The sequence below is a fragment of the Capricornis sumatraensis genome, chromosome 5 (genome assembly GCF_032405125.1).
Source record: "Capricornis sumatraensis isolate serow.1 chromosome 5, serow.2, whole genome shotgun sequence".
In the NCBI taxonomy this organism is placed as follows: domain Eukaryota; kingdom Metazoa; phylum Chordata; class Mammalia; order Artiodactyla; family Bovidae; genus Capricornis; species Capricornis sumatraensis.
In genome coordinates this window covers 62,952,690-62,958,689 of record NC_091073.1, presented here as the reverse complement: position 1 = coordinate 62,958,689, position 6,000 = coordinate 62,952,690, and positions in this window count along the sequence as shown.

Here is a 6,000-nt window from a genome sequence, read left to right as displayed (position 1 = left end):
TGCTTATTCCAAAGTCTCTCTACATGATATGCTGCTGCTAAGTTGCTTCAGTCGTGTCCGACTCTGCGTGACCCCATAGAGGGCAGCCCACCAGGCTCCCCCGTCCCTGGGATTCTCCAGGCAAGAACACTCGAGTGGGTTACCATTTCCTCCTCCAATGCATGAAAGTGAAAAGTGAGAGTGAATTCGCTCAGTCGTGTCCAACTCTTAGCGACCCCATGGACTGCAGCCTACCAGGCTCCTCCATCCATGGGATTTTCCAGGCAAGAGTACTGGAGTAGGATATACCAAGCCAAAAAAAAAAAAAGTTAGAAACCCTCTGTTCTCAGTGTTTGTTTTTTATAAAAGAATAATATTCTTTTAATAAGTAGTAACACTAATTAGTGGTGTGAGCAGATGGCTTTCCACTTTCTTCCTATTCAGAGCAGATGATGGGTTATGCTTCAAATCTTTGTATGTCATGCTCTCTGTGACATCAATCTGCAGTGAGTAAATGGAATGTGTGTGTTCACCAAGATGTAAATATAAAAGTTTTCCGTGACCTTTTCCTTTTTTCTAATATGTATCCAGAATATGTATATATAAATGTAGGTTTATGTGTATCTGTATGTAACATAATATACATACACACCTTAATTTTAAGATGCATATATTTGCACATTAAAATGTTTTCTGATACTAGACTGCTTTTTATGTTGACTCATGTATTTAATGTTTCTTCCTCTGAAAAGCTATTATTAACTGATGGTGTGTTTCACAATCAATGCCTTAAGAACAGCTAAATAAATCACTTATATAAGGGAAAGGCCAGTTGAAATAAAATTACCATAGTTTGTAATGGGAAATAAGCCTTTTGCCAGAGTTAAGCACCCACGTATGGCTGCTCTTCCCTGAGATTTCTGAGTAGAAGGAGCAGTGGAGTCAGTGTTCCACGTCAATCTGGCATTAACACGACATGGCAAGTATTCCTGGGGCTGCTGTAATTCCAACAACAGTCTTCTCCTGCCTAACATCACAGTAATCTTTGTTGGCATTAAAGCTATTTCATCTCTGGCAGGGTAACATTCAGTGGATGGATTAGGAGCCTTATCTTGCTAAGACCAGCATCAGAAATCAACAGATGAGTGACTTCTGCAAATAGTACCTGCAGGAGGAGCACACTTTCCCCAAAGTTTCCAGGGATGATCCCAACACTGCAGATGGCATAAATGGGGAAGCGGAGGAATGTGATTTTTCTGAGAATTTTTCAAGCTTGGACTAGGTCCCAGGGGATGAACAGTTTAAGTTCAGCTATTTTTGGTTTTAAAGAAATAGAAGGAAAACAACTCAAACATTTTGTTCCTTCCCTTTTCAGGTACAAAAACTGATGCAGAATGTAGACTTTGCTGAAAACACCTAAATAAACCATGCCACGCTGCCAATTTATTTTTCATAAATGATTTTCACTCTCCTCTAATACAGTGTGTATATCAGAATCACCTGAAAGTAAGTGAAAGTGTTAGTTGCCCAGTCATGTCTGACTCTTTGCAACCCCATGGACTGACTGTAGCCCGCCAGGCTCCTCTGTCCATGGAATTCTCTAGGCAAGAATACTGAGGTAGGTCACCATTTCATTCTCCAGGGGATCTTCTTGACCCAGTGATCGAACCCAGGTCTCCTGCATTGCAGGCAGATTCTTAACCATCTGAACCACCGGAAGATCATAGAGATAAAATTTTTTTTCTTCTGCAATAACATTCTTTTCCTTTTAAAAATGGTAACTTGGCAAGGAAGCAGTTTTCTTTTCTAGCTTCAGTTTCCTCATCTGAAAAATGTTGAAAACAATAGTTCATATTTCAACGGTTGTTATGGAGAGTGGGTTATGTAATACGAACAAGATACTTGTCCTGGTGGCTGACTATAGCAACATTTCAGTAAATAATACACAATAAGTACATAAACATTTTCACACTTACACACTTTAGATGCTTTCATCACTTGTATGTCCATCTCTCCCTGCTGAGCAGAGCATGAAGATATGTGCCAGTGAAAACTGGGCTTCAGTCTGTTTATTCTAGTCCATGCATCCCTACTCCTGGCAGATGTCTCCCCTGATTCTGTCTGTAAGAAGCTTATTTCTCAGTACTCAGAGATTACAGACAGTTCACGTCGGTTCCAAGGAGGCTTGGTTTGACAGAGTTCTCATAGTGAGATGGGTCACTGCACTCAGAGCCAAGCTCATAAAAATCACATTCAGCTTCCATTTCCTCTTCCAGCCTTTCTCCATCTTGTGATGAGCAGCACCTGCCACCACTGCCATCTCATCTAGTCACTTTCCATCTTGAAACGCAGTGAAGCTTCCCTTCTCTGATCTCCCTACACTGAAGCAAATTATTCTCATTCTTGTTGGTGGTGGAAAGTGAATTAAATTGAAGTCTGAAGTGCAGTCGCCTGTAGATGTTACTCTGGGATTTTTTTGCAAAGCGATGTCATCAGCCAACAGCTAACATCTTTCTTTCTGGTTTTGTTTGCAATTTGCCTACACATGGCACTAAACAAGAGACCAGAAAAAGAGAAACGTACAGAAGCTGACAATAAGAAATAGATCATTGACACCACTATTTGCAAGTCCCTTTTCTTACCTGCCTCTCTTTATCTGAATGGAAAGGGAAGACAGATGCATCAGCACAGCTGGACCTTGGACAGATAATCTGGAGGCAGGCTTCCATCCCGCCTTCTGGGGTAGAAATGGGGAGTTCATTGGAGATAAAGAACAATTCCTGGGACAGATTTTCTTCCAGACAGGACACGCCACTGGAATGAATGGAAAAGGGTAGTTAGGGGCCTGCCATATCAGCTGCTGGGAGAAGGCAGTGGCACCCCACTCCAGTACTCTTGGCCTGGAAAATCCCTTGGATGCAGGAGCCTGGTAGGCTGCAGTCCATGGGGTCGCTAAGAGTCGGACAGGACTGGGAGACTTCACTTTTCACTTTCATGCACTGGAGAAGGAAATGGCAACCCACTCCAGTGTTCTTGCCTGGAGAATCCCAGGGATGGGGGAGCCTGGTGGGCTGCACCAGGGGTCGCACAGAGTCAGACACGACTGAAGCGACTTAGCAGCAGCAGCATATCAACTGCCATTTATGTTCCAGGAGCCATAAGATGTTTACATTATTAAAAAAAAAAATCGACCACAGGTGATTACTTCAGACTCTGAGGAAGCTGTGGGGTAACGCATGGAGGGAACATTACCCTGAGAGTTAGGAATCCTTTACTAACTGGTTCAGCCCCCAAGAACCTGTGGGGTACTGCCTAGAGCCTTCACTGTAAGCAGCACAGTTCCTTTGCACAATGAAACGGGTTTGTACATTTTATTCTGAGGATCACAAAGGGGACACACCCTGGAGCCACCTTAAGACTTGAATGTACAGGTACTTACTAGTATCTGTCATTTTCATTCTCAGCAATTAGAGAATGATTCATCAGTTGATGAGACTGGAGCTTTCCAATTATTTTCCTTTCTTCTTGCAGCTTACTTTTGGGTCATTTCAGCATTCACTGATTATAACGCACATACACACACACATATGGCTGAGGAAGTCATAAACACAGGAACTTAAAGAATTCCATCTAACTTCTTAGTAATAATTCTGGTGAAGGGCTTCAGGGCAAAGAACTGAAACCCATGATTACAATGAGATTTGGAGATTAAGATTTTGATAAGGTTTAGAAACATACTGTTTCATTTATTTTATGTGTTCTATTGCAATTGATGGCAGATAATGGCTATAACATAAATGAGAGTTTGAGGTAGGAGCTGCATAATTCCTAAATACATTGAGAGATTTATATGCATAACCTTGATTTCCAAATTTGATACAGGACTTAAAAACTAATTATCATTCATGAAGCACCAGCAAAGCTTATGGCTTATGGTAGTAGATGGAATATTTTTATATCTATCAAGACAAGGCTTTTCCTGGAAGCTTAGACTAGTCTAAACTCTCCCAGTAATTAAGGAAACATTATCAGTATTGTTATCCTAATTAGCCTCAATGTATATTATAGAGTACACAAGCAAATACCCCATTTTGGGGAAGGAAAAGGACCTAACATAGTTACTGTGTATCTGGCACTTTGCCCAGCTCATTGCATGTTTTATTTTATTCTATTCTTTAAGAAAAGCAGTAACATCTATAGTGCCAGAAACTTATCATCTTCCTTGAATGTTAATGGGAAGGTCATTGTTCTTCGCCACACTTTATTTTTCTCCTTTCTCCCATTCACTTCCTAGCATCCTTCTTTCTAAGTTCCTTTCTTCCTTCTCCTCTCCTGGAGTCCTTGGTCTTTCTCTTCTCTCCCCTTCCCTGTGTTGCTTTTCTGCTGTTCTCAGTATGCTATAGGCTCCTGTGTGAGTCCTTTACTTCTAATGGTAACTTTTACAGCTAAAACTGTTGCAGGCTGCTGGCATAAGTCAAATCACATTTGGCAAAATGTATGTTATATATCTGGAAACTGGGTTATACTCATTCTAGAGCAATTAACTAAATAATTGTTCTGGCATAAAGACAGCCTTGTACTATTCTTTTAATGAATTAGATAATTTTAACTAGAGCTCCACCTAATACTTCCAGGGAGTGCTAAAAAACCTGGCCCATTCTTGATTCAGATCAATTAAATGGCTCTGAAGCATTTTTATTTTCTTTTTCACGAATTGTGCAGGCCTTAATCACTGTTTTTGAACTGGGAGTCCTTGGTCATTGATGAAATAAAAACAAATGCGCTCTTTGAATTAAGCGAATTATACAGTGAAGAAAGCAAAACCTTAAACATCTCTTCATCTCTAATTTTTTTTTTTTTTTTTGCTAAGGCATTTTCCCAGCTTGTTCAATACATCAGATCAGTCACTGAAAAAAGATGAGTAAGTTCCTTGTTCTAAGATGTGACATTAGAAAGAATTTTGCAAAGGAGAGGAAAAGGATGTTTCCGGTCTGGTATTGGTGTCGTTTACATCACTGTCTCATCCTCCACCCGATCTGACTATTGGTTGGGTATTTAGAGACAGAAATCTGTGTGCTTAGCTTTGTGTGGTTCTGCTGTTCCACCAACAGGGAAAATAAGAAGGTATTGCTATCTTGCTCCTAGGTGTTTATAACGTTGTTGGGGAGTTTAGAGGATCCTATTTACATAGTTAAGAACAAGTTCTGCAGGAGACCTGGGAGTAACCTGTATTGTTGTTATCCTTTAATGTCCACATAGTGTTTGGAGAAAACAAACAAGAAAAAAATCTGAATAGCTATTGAAGATTTTTTCTTTTTTTAGAAGGGTTTGGAGTTGAAGATGAGCCCCAGAGAAAGTGATTCAGAAAGAAGAGAGTGTCTCTAGCAAGGGATCTTTTTCTCTTTTTACCTCTTTACTCACCTCCTGCTTTGCTGTGAGGTGGAGTGGAGATGCCTTTATCCAGTAGTACATCGGAACCTGAGACCATTAGTTTGGATTGCTTGTTTCTACCTAGTGCTGAAACCTCTACCTAAGTCTTGGTCGGTCATCTGTAAAAGGGGGACGATAATAGCCCTTATCTCTGGGGGGAGGTCTCAGAGGATTCTTTGTGATGTTCTTCATTCACAGTATATGTGTGTTCTCAGCAGTTAATTCTAGGATCCCTGCTAGACTTGGGGAATATAGAGGTAAGCATATTGGATATGTTTTTGTCCTCAAGGAGCTCAGAGTGCAGCAGAGAGGATACATGCAATTATATAAAATTCTCTGCACAGTTCTGGACTCATAGCAAGACTTTATTGAGTACTGGGCATGTCAGCAGCTTTCAATAATCATAGCACCTAGTGGGAAAATTCAAAGTAGAAGAAATAGCCTCAACCTTTCTGCCAATGTATTTGGACCAGCCTGTGGTATTATGCAATTCAATATTGTATATTGTCATTAGACCTTCTTAAAAGCTTCCCAGTATTGAGCACTGTAACATACTGATGTTTTATGTATGCGGTAATATGTTAGGCTGAA